Genomic DNA, 18287 nt, shown 5'->3' with positions numbered 1-18287 from the left:
AACCCTACCTTCTCCCGCCTGAAACATCTTCCTAAAAGCTGTGGACGACCACCTGATTCCAGTTTCTAGTTCTGAATTAACACGCTGCTGACCAAAGCAGAACCAGCATTGGGATAGCATCGATTCAAGCTTAGTTCGTATCCTACCGCACCCTCAGCAACACCTTACAAAAACGAAATTTTAAGCTAGCGCTAGCATATGTACCTGTTCGTTGTTCCGGTGCCCGATATGAAGACCCTTTGCCTTTCCCATGGAGCTCCATATGGACAGCGTTTTCTTAGCATCCTTCTGCCATTCTTCAGGTCCCTGTTCGGGCGCCAAACTGTTGTAGGCCAACCAGCAGCTCGCAATGAATGGTTCAACTGAGATGGCAGCTTGGGCTGAAAGAGAGGAACTAAACAGACGGAAGAAAGAACGGAGCCAAGTCAAAACCAACTCTGATTAAAGCTCAATTTTACTATATCAGCACGCAGTTATGAAGGAAGAGAAGGGGGGCGGCCAATTCCCGCCAAATAGTCCTGGAGACCAGTAGCAGGGTGACCACGTGTATGGCTCCGAACAGCAAAGCGGCAGGTTCCAGCAGTGGGAGTGGCAGAACGATTGAGCCGGCAAGCTCCATCCAGGCGTAAACAGTGGAACCCTTAAGGCTGAGGGAGGGGAGGCTACACCCTAACTATCTGTTCCACTTGGCTATACATTTGTATATCATTGATATCCATGTACTGGTAGGTGTCAGGAAAGTGTATATAAATTCTGAGTTGTTGTAGTATATTTACTGGATCTGAGGAGGACGTTTTGGAAATCTTCAATGTATAGGTGACAGAGTATAAATATGGGTAAACCAAAGGTGGCATACTCTTATATCCCAGTATTCAGGAGGCTGAAACATGAGGCTTGACCACTAGTTCAAGACCGGCCTAGGGTACAAATCTAGACCATATCCTAAAACAAAACATGGTAGCACTTGCTGGAGAATTGGCTTAGCAGTTAAAAGCACTTTCTAGAAGAACCAGGTTCAATTTCCAGCACCCCTATGTAGCTCACAATGATCTTTAACTCAAGTTCCAAAAATTCTGGTACCCCTTTTCTGGCCTCTGAAGGCATGGCATACATGTGGTACACACAGATGTGTTGCAGGGTATTTGATCACAGGATTGTGTTACTTCCTGGAAACAAAACACTTATTTCTAGTTGTAGTGTGGCTCAGCCCCTTAGCACAGAACTTTAATCCCTCTGACTGGAATGCAGACATGCCCTCAGAACACACCTTTAATACAAACAATGAAGGCAAAGTTATGTCATAGAAGGAAGCACCTATATTTAAAAGTCATGTCTAATTGAGTAGAAGACAAAATGATGAATCAGAGAAAGATTTGACAGAGTAGGATATGACAGAGTAGAATATAAGAAAAGAAGAGAGAGGAAAAGGAAGCTACTTAAGAGAGAACAGTGGAGAGAGGAGGCATTTTTACTGGGAGAGTTTTCTAGAGACAGGTTGTCTTAGTTTTACTGCTGTGAACAGACACCATCACCAAGGCAACTCTTATAATGACAACATTTAATTGGGGCTGGCTTGCAGGTTCAGAGTTTCAGTCCGCAATCATCAAGGCAGGAGCATGGCAGCATCCATGGAAGAGCTGAAAGTTCTATATCTTGTTTGGAAGGCAAACAAGAGAAGACTAATGTTGGAGTTGGTCAAAAGACCCTCACTCACAAAGACCACAGAGACGGTCATCACTGCAAACCGCATGATGATTTTTATTGATCCAACATGTTGGGGACCCCCATCTCAGCTCACAGGCCAGAGGGAGACCCAGAACAAAGAAAGAACACACTTTTTATACCTTGTAAGGGACAGATTTGAGCAACAGGGTAGCTGGCTTATTTTCATTAGTGTAGCGAGTAACCTTTTAGGCATTGATTGGTTTGCATAGTGACTCCTCTGGCCTAGTGACTCACTTTGCCTGCCCCCATGGCGGGTTATTATGATTTGGTCAGCAAAGCAATAGTACATTTTGAACTTATGGGTCAGCTATTAACGTCACAGTTATTAACGTCACAGGGAATTCTAGCAAGGTCAGGACAGTTTGTGGTCTTTTTCAGAATTGTGTGGGGCGGGGTTAGGAGAATTCTTCTGAGAACTGTTATTTTTGCTATGGTCATTTCTCTGAGAACAGCTAATATTATTTTGGCAGCTGCAGGCTTAATCATTTTGACTGCTAAAACTATGTTTTTACATTTGTTTAGTCAGCCAGCTTCCTTATCTGGCTCTGCACTGGGCCGACTAGTACAGTTTGGAAAATCCTTTTTGAAGGGGGAAGGTACTGGGTGATCTTGAATTTATTTTGGATATTACACTAGCTTCCAGGCATCTAGGATGAGGGTTTTAAGGCCCACACCCACAGTGACACACCTACTCTAACAAGGCCACACCACTTAATAGTGCCACTTCCTGGGCCAAGCATATGCAGACCATCACACAGGTTGAAGAGAGAACAAGCCAGACACAGGTTAAGACAGAATGAGCCAGAGAATGAGGATTAGAACAGATTGCCAGTGTTAGTTTGAGGTCAAACAGAGCAATTCAGTCAGAGGCTGAGAAAGAAGCCATATTGAATCAATCAGCTTGGAGAGGAGTTTGAGCCAGGACAGCTTAGTTGACTAGCCAGCTAAAGACCAAAAAGAGCTAGAGAAGGTGAAGCTTATTCAGTAGTAAGTCTCAGAGGCTGACAACATTCTAGGCTTAGATAAAATTGACTGTATGGAGACTAGAAGCTTCCAGGACTAGGCCTTGGCTAGCAGACAGAAGCAGTAAGCCTCCAATATGACAATTACCTCAAGCAAATAAGAGATATTTTAACATAAATGCATATAGGCAAACACATAAAATTAAATAAATTTACCAGCTAGACATGGTGGCATAAGTCTTTAATTCCAGCACTCAGGAGGCAAAGGCAGATATTTCTCTGTGAGTTCCAGGCCAGCCTGGGATATATAGCAAACTCCAGGAGAGCCAAGGTTACATACCTCCCCCCAGAAGTAAATAAATAAAGTCTTAAAAAACATAAATATGGGTAACCAAACCTATTTGTAGCTGGCATCTTTTTTGTTTCTGTTGTTTTCTGAGACAAAATTAGGATTTACAATCTTCCTGCCAGCTGGTAGTGGTACACACCTTTAATCTCCTTCTACCCCTGTCCTTTGTAGGCCTCCAGCAGAAGGTATGGCCCAGATTTAAGGAGAGCCTGGAGATCTAGAGTTGATCTGGATCAAAAGCCTGTGTCTTCCTGCCTCAAGATCCAGACCAAAGGCATACCCTCCATTTCTGGGTTTTTCCTTAAAAACAAAATGAAACCAAGCACTAGGACCAATTTGTGAGGGTCATATATGTATGTGCGTGAGGCCACTCGTGACCATAAGCCCTAGAGAAAAATTGACTCTTCCTTCCTTAGCAGCCATCGCTGTCCACAGGGCCCCTGGTAGTGCTGAGGGTTCACATAACCACGCTGCGATGTTCACTGACGTAGTCCTGTGCAGACAACCACTGCTCTGTGACCTCAGTGGTCCTGTTAATGCCCAGAGGACATTATTTTACTCCAGGTCTATTTATCTTTTTTTTTTTTTTTTTTGGTTTTTCGAGACAGGGTTTCTCTGTGTAGCCCTGGCTGTCCTGGCTCTCACTTTGTAGACCAGGCTGGCCTCGAACTCAGAAATCCGCCTGCCTCTGCCCCCCGAGTGCTGGGATTAAAGTCGTGCGCCACCACGCCCGGCTTTATCATTTTTAAACTTGTGTGTGTGTGTGTGTGTGTGTGTGTAAACTCATACATGGAGGTCAGAGGACAACCTTTAGGATGGTCCTTTTCTTCCACCACATGGGTTCTGAGGATCAAGCTCAGGTCTTAAGACTTGGCAACAAGTGCTTTTACCTACTGAGACATCTTGCTGGCTCCACTTATTTCTGAGGCAGGATGTCAGTCATGGTGGACAATTGAGCCTAGGCTTGAATTCACGGTAATCCTCCTGTCTTGTCTTTCCAAGTGTGAGTCAATATGCCTGACTTCAAACAAACTTCTGACTCGGGGAGGAAGGTCAGCAAGGACCCAGCATAGATCTCATGCCGGTAACATACATGCCTTCTCCTGCCTATAGCAGACTCCACCGCTGTCCATTTCTGAGCATCAGGGACACAGGAATATCATATTTGACCACCACTCAGAATGGCGATTGGGCTTCTTTTCTTCTTTCCTTCATTCTTTCTTTCATTTTGTTGGGGTCCAGGAATCCCCTCACAAACCACACAAACACTCATCTCAGACAGGGATAGTTTATTGATCATACGCCCCAGGACTGGTCAACCAGGGCCACAGTCCAGATTCAGGAACTGAACCATGATATTGAGTTAAGATCTTAGAGTGTTAGGCTGGTGAGATGGCTCAGTGGATAAGAGCACCCGACTGCTCTTCCGAGGGTCTGGAGTTCAAATCCCAGCAACCAGGTGGCTCACAACCATCCATAACGAGATCTGACTCCCTCTTCTGGAGTGTCTGAAGACAGCTACAGTGTACTTACATATAATAAATAAATAAATAGATAAATAAATAAAGGCAAAAATTAAAAAAAAAAGGTCTTAGAGTGTTTGAAGACAGCTACAGTGTACTAACATATAATAAATAAATAAATAAAGGCAAATTTAAAAAAAAGATAGAGTGTTTGAAGACAGCTACAGTGTACTTACATATAATAAATAAATAAATAAATAAAGGCAAAAGTTAAAAAAAAAAATCTTAGAGTGTTTTTAAGCCCCAAATCCACAAACATCTGTGCCAAGTTATTCCACCAGTCATGATGTAGGGGTAGGGGATTTCATTAGCAACATTTTTCCTGCTCCCATTGGTTGGGGAATTCAATTGTGGCAGGGGACTTACCTTGTCTATTCATGTCCTAACTTGTCTACCAGGATGGGACTTGTCTAATATTCATGTCTTAACTTGCCAACCAGGGTATCAGTAGCCCATGTACATGTCTCTCAGTTCCCAGGAAGGTCTTGAGAACTTAAATTTTATTGGACCACTACTCAAAATGGAAGTCTTATTCCAAATGGTTTCTTATATTGGTGCAGGTGTCTCTCTTAAGTTGGGGTCCATCTTAAGAGAGGTTATAAAGGCAAATACCATAAAAGCTTATACATAGGTATAGGTTGTGTTGGGTGGCTGGTTCAGGTCCAAGCTTATTGTAGGTAACTATACAAAAGCACTTCTACCGACTTCTTTCGTGATTGGCTCCCAAGGGCAAAGAACATAATCGACCTTGGCATTAGAAAGTTTTCTAGTAACAGCACAACCATAGGAGAAAGTTTCCTTAATGACAGGCTAGCCAGGTAACAGTTACCTAGGCCTTAACATTTTATATAAGCCTTAACATTCCACTTAGGCCTTAATGTTTTACCTAGGTCCCAACACCTTTATTCCTTCCTTCCTTTTTTTTTTTTTTTCCTTCTTTTTTCCTAATGTAATTGGACCTAGAGCCTCAAGAATGCTGCTAAGCAATGGGGCTGGTGAGATGGCTCAGTGGTTAAGAGTACCGACTGCTCTTCTGAAGGTCCTGAGTTCAAATCCCAGCAACTACATGGTGGCTCACAACCATCCGTAATGAGATCTGATGCCCTCTCCTGGTGCATCTGAAGACAGCTACAGTGTACTTGGATATAATAATAAAGAAATTAAAACAAAACAAAACCCAAAAAAAAACCCGATTACTTATGGGCCAGAAAGATAACTCAACATGTCAACGTGTATGGTTAAAAAAAAAAAAAAAGCTAAGCAAATGCTCTGCTACTGAGGTGCACCCTCAATCCATATAATCTTAGAACACACACAAGTGACAAGCACTCTTACCTGTAGTGTGTAGTTTCTACTACCCTGCTTTAAGCTCTGGGTAGAACACGCTCCCTCTTAGCAGCTCCTCTGGTAGGCACCCATGACTCTGCTGTGCTCAAAATGTTGAGGTCTCCAAAGCAGTCCAGGCTTCACCTTCACAGCGTCACACAGTGGTCTCTCTGGGCCTCCATGTAGGGACACCCTGACACACATCTGGCCACAGCGGCTTTCCTTAGTCACAGAAGGGGATTCCATGACCCCTGTTTTCTAGTCTTGACTCTAAAGCCAGAGCCACATGGCAGAAGCTGCCATGTTCTGCTGCTTGCTGGGACTGGAACATGCCACCCTGTCCCCACTCTGCCCCCATCCAGTTACATCTTCACCAGCTCTCTTGGTCTGAGTTTCCATTGCTGCTGTCAATGAACAGAGCTACCAGCCAGCCTAGAACTTGTAGTGATACTCCAGTCTCAGCCTCCAGGAACTGGGACTGAAGGTGTGCACCACCACATGCACCTTTTAGAACATGTATGTGTCTGGTTTATGCACCACCACATCCAGTTTTTATCTATGTGTCCAATTTATATGCATAAACACATACACCTTTTCGAATCCTCACCACAATCTTCAGTTATATATCCTGGCCTCCACTTTATGGAGAAACTGAGGTCAGAGATGGTCGGGCACTTCCCCAAGGCCACAGAATATAAAGGTGTGACAGCTATTGTTGGTTGTCAACCTGATTACATCTGGGATTAACCAAAATAGATAAAAAGAAGGCATGCCTGTGGGGGAATTTTAGCTTAGTTTGAAGTAGGTAGATCCATATCTAATCTTGGCCCTTGGAGGTGAGGAAGACACGCACCTCTTGAGGAAGAAAACACTTTAATCAGATAAACTATCTTTAATTCAGATAGTTTGACTTGGGGAAAGACATGCTTTTATTCAGGATCTAGAAGCGGGGAGACACACCTTTAATCTGGGCCATACCTTCTGCTGGCAGCCTATATAAGGACGTGGAAGAAGGAAGCCTTTGTTCTTTGCCTACTTGCTCTCACCTAGCTAGCAAGTCTATTTTTTCACTGGCATTAGAGCCTACTTCTTCAGGATGCCAGCATGCATGAAGGAAGACAAGACTCATCTGGAACAGCCTTGTGGACTGAACAACTACTGGATTTGTTTCATTCACAGCAAGCCTTGTTGGATAGATGGACTGCAGCCTGTGAGTCATTCTAATTCAATGTGTGTACGAGGGGGAGGGGGCAAGATTCATTCTGTAAGTTCTGTTACTCTAGAGGACCCTAACACAAGAGGATCTGGTTTAGATTCTATGTTTGAATATGTATAAAACTACCTACTGAAGAACAGGCTAGAGGAGGCCATTGATCCTTGATCAGGAGGACTTTATACGCTTGCCGTCCTACCGTGTGTAGTTTACCAACACCTACTTGTGCAGCTTCCTATCTCTGTGTGTTCATGTTGAGTGCTTCCCTGGAATATTAAGGTTCCTCTGAACCACAGACTGAGGCTGGGCTCACAGTAGTAAACAGAGCTCAGAGTCAGAGTGGGTCCCAACCTGGATTTCTATTAATGGGCTGTGAGGTCATCATGTCGTTTGTGCTCAGACTGCTGCCAGCAGCTGGTTCAGAGCATCTGGCCACTCTGGAGAAATGGAACCTATATCCTCTGGTCTAGGATAAGCACGATACAAGAGCCCCTTCTAAATTCCCACCAGGAAGCCAGTGCCTGGAGCATCCTAGCCATTCTCCTCTAGGGAGCCAACAATTACTCATGATGAGTGGACATGTTTTTGAAGTCAAAGGGCTACTGCTCTAAGTTTGCTGAAACTGGATCAATATTTGGTTTCTATGCCCCGGAGAAATGTCAATATGGAGAAAGCTCGTGCCGCACGGGTGCTCTGTAGACCAGTGAGTGAGACCAGTTCTATGGTAGACATCTGGGCCCCCGGGTGGATGTTTGGAAATGTTCTTTGAAATCAAGATGGTTTGGTTTGTAATTTTTAAATTTTAATAAATTAATAAACTAGTTAATTAAATGTCTGTGCAGTATGTGCCGTGGTGTGTGTGTGTGTGTGTGTGTGTGTGTGTGTGAGAGAGAGAGAGAGAGAGAGAGAGAGAGGACAATTTACAGGAGTCCATTTTGTTAGGCTTGGCACCAAAAGTATTACTTGTTGAGTCATTTCTCAGGCACTATTGTTGTGGTGGTGGTGATGGTGGTGGTGGTGATGGTGATGGTGGTTATTGAGACAAGGCCTCACTATGTGATCCTAGTTGGCTCTAACTTCTGATAATCTTGCCTCAACTCTCTAAGTGCTAGATTACTGGCGCCAGGTTTTTGGTTTGAGTTTGCACACATGCGTGTTGCACGCATGCGTGTTTATGGTGCTGGAGATCAAATCTAGTGCCTTACACATATGTGCTAGGCAAGTACTCTACCACTGAGCCTCAGCACCGTTTGTTTGTTTGTTTGTTAAATTTAGACAGAGTTTAGCTATGTGATCCTTCTGACTCTATTTCCCAAGTAAAATTACAGTTGTGTATGTTAAAAGGATATATGTGTGATAGTCCCTTGTCCCTCCCCAACCCAGTCTCATGCTTGCTAAGCAAATGCTCTACCTCTGAGCAAACCCCAAGCCCAGAGGCTATATTTATTCGTGTACCATGTGTTTGTCAAATTACAGTACTCAGCAAATACTAGTGATTTCTCTCTGAAGAGGGTGGATTTGTGAAACCCGTGGCCTTTACTGTTCCAAGAACCCAAGGATATCTCTGTTATGGGCAGTACAGTTCCTTGGGGTTGGGGGTGGGGAGAGGAGATACTGAATATCATTGACTTGGCATGGTGCACAGAGCCACATTCATGGATGCTGTCTTAGGGTTTCATTGCTGTGAAGAGACACCATGACCAGGCAACTCTTATAAAGAAGAACCTTTAATTGGAGCTGGCTTACAGTTCAGAGGTTCAGTCCATTATTGTCATGGCAGGAAACATGGCGGTTTGCAGGCAGCTATGGTGTTGGAACTGCATCTTGATCTGTGGGCCGTAGAAGGAGACTACTGTGTGCCACAGTGGGTGTAGTTGAGCATATGAGACCTCAAAGTTAGCCTCCACAGTAACACACTTTCTCCAACAAGGCCACACCTCCTAACAGTGGCACTCCCTATGGGCCAAGCATTCACACACATGAGCCTATGGGGGGGGGGGCATTCCTATTCAAACCACCACATTCCACTCCCTGGTCCCATAGGCTTCTTTGTATTCATATCATAATGTATAAGTGCATTCAGTCCAACTTCAAAAGTCCCCATAGCCAAAAAGCACATCACACACTTTCAACATACAATGGCACAGGATATATGTCACCATTCCAAAAGGCAGCAAAGAGGGGATAAAGAGGAAACACTGGACCAAAGACAGACCCAAAACAGGCTGGGTAAACTCCAAATTCTGCATCTCCATGTCTGATGGTCAAAGCGCTCTAAAGATTTCCAACTCCTTTCAGCTTTGTTGACTGCAACACAGCTCTCTCTTGGGCTGGTTCCACTCCCTCTTAGAAGCTCTTCTGGCAGGTATCTGAGTCTGCTGTGCTCAAAATGTTGAGGTCTCCAAGGCAGTCCAGGCTCCACCTTCACAGCGTCACACAGGGGTCTCTCTGGGCCTCCATGCAGGGACACCCTGACACACCTGTGGCCACAGCGGCTTTCCTTAGTCACAGAAGGGGATTCTATAACCCCTGTTTTCTAGTCTTGACTCTAAAGCCAGAGCCACATGGCCATGTTCTGCTGCTTGCTGGGACTGGAACATGCCACCCTGTCCCCACTCCGCCCCCATCCAATTACATGTTCACCAACTATCTTAGTTTCCATTGCTGCAGTCAACAAACACTATGACCAAAGCAACTCTTATAAATGACCTCAAGATTCCCTTCACAGTGACATACTTCCTCCAACAAGGCCACACCCACTCCAAGGCCACACCTCCTAATAGTGTCACTTCCTAAGGGCCATGCATTCACACACATGAGTCTATGGTGGCCATACCTATTTAAATCACCACAGATGTGTAACTAACTCAGACTCCAGAGAGGGTCTTGCACTCAGAAGGGTCCCTGGTGCATTAAATGCATTAGAATGGTCACCTGGAAATTCTTAATAATTTTATATCTTAATATAAAAACATATTTTGTAAGTGCAAGGGGGTCATGGAGCATGCTGGTGTGAGTGTGTGTGTGTATGTATGTATGTATGTATGCTCTATTTTCTGTTTTGTCCACATCTCTGCTTCCCTGGGGTGAGTTTTTGACAACCTGTTACCTCATTCTCTGGTCCTGCTCTCTTCACTATCCTGCTCTGCTGCTCTCCAGCACTATCAAGTTTTAGCTCTTAGGGTTGAATGTCTTGACTGCACAGCATTAGATTGGAATAGGTGATGGCTGACTTGCTTTGTGCTGGCTGCAGAGTGGCGTGCTCAATGGGATGGTCTAGGCAAGGCAAGCTTGTCCCCAGTTCCCACCCAGGCACCCGATGCATCTTGGCTTAAATATTGAGAATGCAAACCCTTAAGAAGGGAAGATGTCTGCCTGTTTTCTGGGCATCTGCCAGAAGGCTGATGGGACGAATCCTGATAGTAGGTGGACCCCACATGAGTGGGCCCCTACCTGTGAGTGCCCACAGGACATTCCTGAGTTAGGGACAGTAAGACAGTAAATAGAAGCTTTCTTTCTTTTTGTTTTTTTTTGGGGGGGGGGTTGTTTGTTTTTCTTTCTTTTTTTTAAAGATGTATTTATTTATTTATTTATTTATTTATTTATTTATTTATTTATTATATGTAAGTACACTGTAGCTGTCTTCAGACACTCCAGAAGAGGGCGTCAGATCTCGTAACAGATGGTTGTGAGCCACCATGTGGTTGCTGGGATTTGAACTCCAAACCTTCGGAAGAGCAGTCGGGTGCTCTTACCCACTGAGCCATCTCACCAGCCCTTGTTTGTTTTTCGAGACTATCCTGGAACTCACTCTGTAGACCAGGCTGTCCTCGAACTCAGAAATCTGCTTGCCTCTGCCCCCCCACGCCAAGTGCTGAGATTAAAGGCATGTGCCACCACTGCCCGGCTAGAAGCTTTCTTTTTAAAACCATTTGTGTATTTATTCAGTATATCTCTTCTGAGTGCCCTTCATAATTCTGGGCCTTATCTTGGCACTAGAGATACGAAAGCAAACAAGGCGACATCTGAAAGAGCTCAGGAAATCAGCAAAGAGTAAATATGTAATATCTCTTTTCTCGTATTTAAGGGCTTGAATCTTTTAAGATGCTCCAATAACTAGTGTTCATTTTATCTATGCTAAAATGGAGTATTAAAAACAAGACAACAAAACTCCCAACATGCATGTCCTGTAATCCCTACATTTGGGAAGCTGAGGCAGAAGAATTGGTGAGAGTTTGGTACAGTCCTGAGCTGCACTGGGAGTTCCAGGACAGCCTGGGCTAAGAGAGAAATGCTATTATAAAGCAAAACCCTACATCACACCATGAGAGAGCCCATGGCTTAAAGAAAGAGCCCACTTTCTGCTTTTTAAACAAAGGGGCCTACAGTTAATTTCTTTTATTCTTTTATTCTTTCTTTCTTTCTTTTTTTCTGGGCTTTGCAAATCATAAAGCTAACCCCACACACAGTGCTGGGGCCAGTCAGCTCTCGGTGGCTCCCAATCAATGCTATCACATTAATAGCCTGGTATGGCCACGCTGGTTGTATTAATAACCCAGATTTTGAGCAAACACTGTAAATCCCTGTTTTTTGGAACTGGTCGTTAATCATTTACCAGCCTCCCACCGAGGAGATCACTCAGGTCTGAGAAAGCTCCTTACCTCTGCGGTTCAGTTCTTTTGTTTGTTTGTTTGTTTGTTTGTCTGCTTGCTTTGTTTGTGAAGTTTTTGAAACACAGTCTCCATAATAGCCCAGGCTGCCCCGCCCCCATGATGTGCTCCTGAGCCCTGAGCTCACTGGTTAATTGTTTTTATTGCTTACGTTGGGCAGTGGAAGAGAAATAAAAAGAAGACAAGGAAGAAAACAGTTTCCAAAGCCTGTGACAGGCACTGATCCAGCCATTTCATCATCTCAGGGGTGAGCAAGCAAGCTAAGAGAGGCAACGGGGCTCACCCAAGACCACACACCCACGCCCACTGAGCTGACATTTGGACCTGGAGTCCCAGCAGCACTCTGTATGGAGAGGAAGGGGCTCACTGGAGCTGCATATCCCCTGTCTCTTGCACAGTGCCCAGCACAGGGCTCCGAACTTTCAGTCCATGTAGGCAGGTAGAGGGGGTTTAGAAGTCTTTTTTTTTTTTTTTTTTAAAGGCTGAACTGCATCCTTTATTATTAATTCTTTTTTTTTAATTTTTAATATTTTTATTACATATTTTCCTCAATTACATTTCCAATGCTATCCCAAAAGTCCCCCATAGCGCCCCCCACTTCCCTACCCTCCCATTCCCATTCTTTTGGCCCTGGCATTCCCCTATATTGGGGCATATAAAGTTTGCAAGTCCAATGGGCCTCTCTTTCCAGTGATGGCTGACTAGGCCATCTTTCGATACATATACAGCTAGAGACAAGAGCTCCGGGGTTCTGGTTAGTACATCATGTTGTTCCAACAATAGGGTTGCAGATCCCTTTAGCTCCTTGGGTACTTTCTCTAGCTTCTCCATTGGGAGCCCTGTGATACATCCAATAGCTGACTGTGAACATCCACTCCTGTGTTTGCTAGGCCCCGGCAGGGGTTTAGAAGTCTTAACGTTTCATCTTGATCTTCTTTCCAAAGAAGCCTACCTGAGCACACAGTAGGACAGAATATTGCAGCCAGCCACCAAGTAGATCAGAGGTACAAGTACTCACCAAGCTGAGAGAGCACTCTCAGCTGTGCTCTCGGGACCAGGGAGGAGAGAGGGCCCCGTGAGTCTCCCCTGGTCCCAGTCTTTTTGTCTCACTGCTACATAAATGTCTCATGGTCTCAAGTAGGAAGGAGCCAATCACAAAGCACTTTATTTTTTTCCCTGTGGTCAGGGAGGAGGAAACAAGTTCCCAGAGGGAATGGCACTCAAGAGAGCTAGGAAGGGGGAGGCAGGAGTAGAAATCTGCACCCACTCCCAGTGGACTCTTGTAGACATTCTCCTTGATCCTGGCTGGCCTGGAAGAGGGTGCTCCTCCTTGGCCCTAGTCCAGCTGTGACCAGTCTTTCCAGAGCTTTCGTCTTATAGTCCCCAGAGTCATTCTTCACAGAAGAGCCTCGGCCTTCCTCAGCTCCTACCTCAGGAAGCCCCCCTGCCCATAATGCCTCCAAAGGGCATCCCCCTGCTAGCTGGGGGGCTAGCCTCTTTTGCACAGCTCCCCACCCCAATCCATAAGGCTCTTGTCCTCTCAGAATGCATGAGGGACCAGAAGGAGGAAGGATTATGGCTTCTAGTTATTGCTGCCACCAACTCACCCGGTGACTTGTGGGTCCCCTACTCTCTCTGAGCCTTAGTTCCCTCCTCTACAGTCACCTGGGAACTGAAGTCCTACTGAGCACAGGGCACAGCTGCTAGGGCCCAGCAGCATCGTCCAAGCTTGGGATCTGTCCAGACACATTGTCATCTAGACACATCTTGGCTTTTTCTTGCTCTCCCCACCCCAGGGTAGAGCTTGTCTTTAGCCCCAGAGTCCCCCTGCAGTGGGTACTGTAAACTTTGTTCTCTTACACTGGCGGCAGTTCTCCAGGCCTGGATACTGAACATAGAGGGGTATTGGGAGATCACCTGCAGTATGCTAGCTTTGCCTTTCAGCACCCCTCCCCAGTGTTAAATTCTCCCCATCTAGAGCAAACCCCATATCTGTGAAATTGAAGTGCCCCTGGAAAATGCTAACCCCTACCCCCAACTATCAAACTAAGGAGGGTTCTGGGCATCCAAAGATGGACTTCCCACCATGTCTCTTTGCAGAAACCTTGCTCCTTAGACACACAAGTAAACAGACCCAGCATGTTGTGGGGGGGTCCACGGGGGGCCTTGCCAATGATGCAGTAAGCCATTGTAAAGTTTGAACACAGGGCTCTCTAGTCTTGGCTGCTGGGGATGGAAGCTCCAGGCTTTTGTGTTTGAATGTTACTTTGAACTCTTCTGCAGCTCCCACAGAGAACAGAGGGCAGGGGGGCGTTGGGGGCTGGGGAGACAGGACTCAGGGACATTGCAGAGTCTATCTTGACACAGAGTCACTGCTCTGGGTTATCAGAGGCTGAAACAGAGCTGTTTAGGTGTGGGTGCTTAGCTCGCAGCTGTGGCCTCTGGGCTGTGTATGCCAGGCTGAGCCTGTGGACCACGACGGTGACTCCGCCCGCGCTCAGGCTGCGCTTGGAGTAAACAAAGGCGCACTGCGCCTGGGGGCTTCTCCTGCAAGCGGAGCGCGGAGTTACATCACGGTTCCCTGAGGGCGCCGCCCTGGCAGCCAGTCCCCTGTGGCCCAAGCTTGCCCATGTCCGAGGGGCAGGCAGCTGGCAAGGTGCCAGGATGCGAAGCTTTGCAAATTTTTCTCTTGAGGCTTTCAGGGCTTTGTTGAAACATAGGTTTAGAAGACCCAAGACCGGAGTGCACAAGGACTGTACCTCAGTTTCTCCATCTGTGAGACTAGGTGGCAATGGTAGGTTTCTGGGTCTCCCAGCTGAAGTATGGGGGAAGCAGCCAGGGTGAGGGCTGAGATGGGCTGTGACTAGTGGCCAGAGGCCAGCTTTGTGCTGTCTATTGAGCAGTTTAGAGGGGGTGCTTGTAAAACCAAGTGTCCTAGGACGTACCCAGGCGCTGCACCCCTTTTTAGGCTCCTTGGGGTGTAGAGCTCAGCCACCAGAGAGGAAGCACAGCTTTGAGTCTTTTTTTTTTTTTTAAGATTTATTTATTTATTATATGTAAGTACACTGTAGCTGTCTTCAGACACACCAGAAGAGGGAGTCAGATCTCATTACAGATGGTTGTGAGCCACCATGTGGTTGCTGGGATTTGAACTCTGGACCTTCGGAAGAACAGTCGGGTGCTCTTACCCACTGAGCCATCTCACCAGCCCCAGCTTTAAGTCTTAGTATCCACCTGTTCTCACTTGCTCTGGCCGTCAACCCTCTAGCTGTTTTGTGACAATTGGTTAAGTTGGAGAGGTATTGGTTTGCACACCCTGGACAGAGCTTTCCCATCCACACTATCAGCTTGTCTGCGGGAGCAAGCTGCTGAGAAGATGGTGGGCTCCCGAAGGCTGCTGAACAAGGCATGACCTACTACCCCAAGGGACACTTGCTGGCGTCTAGCCAGTTTCCAAGTATGACTGCCGAGCACTCAAAAGGTGCTGGGACCCACTCTGGACCTTAAAGTCCATATAAATCGTATTATGCTGAAGATGGCTGAGATTCAGTTGATGCCCCCTCTCTCCCAAAACAACAACAACAACAACAACAAAAACTGCACGATCAGTACTTCCTTTATATTAATCTAAGGTAGTCATGAACTCTCTTATCAGATATCTGCCCTTGCATTCTCATTTGTTTATCCTAAAGAAAGGTGGTTTACCTATTGGTTGCCCTTTTCTCTTCCCCGCTTTACTACGTCAAATATACAACCCTTTACTAGAAGCCCTTAACTTTAAACAGCTAAAGTTAGCTTCAAGCAGATAAGTGGCACACACACGTGTATCCAAGCACTCGGAATCTGAGGCAGGAGGATTGTCATGGGTTTGAGGCCAGCCTGAGTTATACAGTGAAATCATGCTGCCGTCTCAAGACAACATAATGATTCCCTTTGTTGGTCCCTGCGTGCTTAAGGACATATTTCCCTGTTCATCTGCTTTGCCTACTGAACTTGCAGGTCTTTTTTTTTTTTTTTTAAGATTTTATTTATGTATAGGAGTACACTGTCACTCTCTTCAGACACACCAAAAGAGGGCATCAGATCTCATTACAGATGGTTTCGAGCCACCATGTGGCTGCTGGGAATTGAACTCAGAACCTCTGGATGAGGAGTCAGTGCTCTTTATCGCAGAGCCATCTTTCCAGCCCCAAACTTGCAGGTCTTAATCAAAGTACACAGATGGGGAGGGAGAGTGGTTCCCTCTCCTACAGTAGCTGCTACACATTGCTATGTGAGTTAGCTATGTAATTTATGTCTCCCTAATTATTTTGATATTTTATAAATTGAAACAGTAACACTTTGATAAGTGTTGAAATAATAACTTTTGAGTAAATTGGGCTAAGTATATTATTGAGGCTAGTTTCCCATTTTAAAAGAAAAGCTCTTAGTCTTTACTAGAAAATCTCAACTAACATATGGGTTCATGTTATGTTTTTATTGGCTAGAACTGCTGAATGTCAAGTGACCTTGTATCTCTGGGCTTGAGTTTGCCAAGGAGCGTTAGCATGTCTGTATTAACTGAGGGCCCTGTGTCCTGTTCTGAGCAGCTTAGATGGCAGCAGGTGAAGGAGGGAGAGGCTCGGTGCCAATCCACAGGTTGCTGCTAAGCCCTGCTCTTGGCCACCTGCTGTCTGGCCTCCCTTCCTCACAGGGCAGTCAGGACAACAGAAGGCTGGGCAGGACTGTGGAGCCTGATAAAGCTCTGCGAGAAGCTGAAAGAAGAAACTCTATGTAGGCCAAGGATTCTGAAGACCTTGTGGCCAATGGCCAGGAACTCTGACTGGTCCTTGAGAACGATTTTCATGGCCAGGTCTACAAATGAGCCTTTCATCTACACAGACTCAAGCCTCCCTGCCCAGCCCCTCCTTGGCTGATTCCTAGTGGCAGCAAAACCCCGGGCTAACCCTGCCAGCACTGCTGGTTGTCAGAGCGGTAATGGGTTCCCTGGCTCTATCCTCTCTGTCACCATATATTTCCCAGGCCCTGCTTGATTAAAAGATGTTCTGATAACCGTCCAGAGATGCAGGCTGAGGTCTAAGAAAGCAATCTATCTCAGTCTCTAGCAAAAACAAATAAGACAACAGTTTCTGTGGCTGGTATTTCTGATTCACAGCTCACACCTGGCTTCTAAGAGAGATGGGCCTGGTTGGTCTGACCTGGGTTTAAACCCATGCAGCTGATATGTGTGACAGCTTTACGGTCCTGAAAAGCTAGCCAGAGCTGCACTTATTTAAACAACCCTATCTAGCATTCCTTCTTCCTCCCATATATAAACTCGCTCACAATAAACAGCCCGGACTCCTAGTGTGCTTGGCGTGTACCAGGCACTGTGCTAGTGTGAATTCAATTGGCATGTGTCAGTTCAACAACTACCCCCACGAGGTATTACTAACTGCCGTCCACAAAGGAATCAAAACTGAAGCACAGAGAGGTCGGTTGAACTTGGGCAAGGTCTCACAGCCAGACAGGTAAAACAGATTGAAACCCGAGCCTTCTGGCATCAGCGCCTGTCTGTGCTCTTGGAATGCTGGAGGAACCACTTTGCTTCATTCCCTTAACTGTTCCCTTACTAACAAGCTCATGATAAACCGGGACATGTGTTCACAATCAAAAGGTGTCAGAGATTAACCTAAACACACGGAAAATTTATGAGGTGCAAAAGTGACCAAACTCATGAGAGAAGAAGGGAAAACAACCAACATCCTGTATCTCTGGCCGTTCTGGTAGTCACAGGGCGCAGAGCATGGGGGCAGCTTGCTGAAAATGAGCCTCAGTAGAAGGTGGCATTGACTGGCACCCATAGACTAGCAAGTCACCTAAGCAGACGCTGAGATGGAGACACCTGGGCTGCTGAGGGAGGAGGGTGTGGGCTGACTTGCCAGAAGTGAGAATGAAAGAGCATGCCCTTCACACAGGAAAACAGAGAACTGTCTGGGGACAGAGGAACCCAGGAAGACGTCAGCAAGCTGTGGCTGATGTGGGGCACAGCAGGACAGGAAGCAGATGGTGGGTCTTTCTTTACACAGGATAAGGCTGCAGGCGGAATGTGTTTTGTCTCTCCAAGGCACGCATAGAAATGTCCTCTCCATTACAGAACAATAAGAGATGGACCTTCAAGAGCCTCATGGATGTATGACTCCATTCCTGGGATGACTAGATAAATAGGTCATTGGGTTGTCTCAAAAAGGTCTATAAAAGCTGTTTTGCTGAGCTTGCCCTCCCTCCTCCCCCTCTTTCCCTCTGCCCCAGGGCCCCCATCTCTCTTCCTTTCTCCCTCCCTCCATATAATGCCCTGTGCTGCCTCTGGATCTTGCCAAACAAGAAGGCCATCACCTTCTTGTGTCAGAACCATGAGTGAAGATAAACCCTTTCTTCCCAATTGATCCACTCTAGATATTCTGTTAGTAGCAAAACAAAATGGCTGAGATAAGTAGCTTCCCTTCAATTGTTACTTATAGCAGTGACTAAACCCATGGG

Source organism: Mus caroli, unplaced genomic scaffold, assembly GCF_978045245.1.
Source record: "Mus caroli unplaced genomic scaffold, Mus_caroli_1 scaffold_11, whole genome shotgun sequence".
Taxonomy (NCBI): Eukaryota; Metazoa; Chordata; class Mammalia; order Rodentia; family Muridae; genus Mus; species Mus caroli.
Note: the sequence above shows the minus strand (reverse complement) of the source record.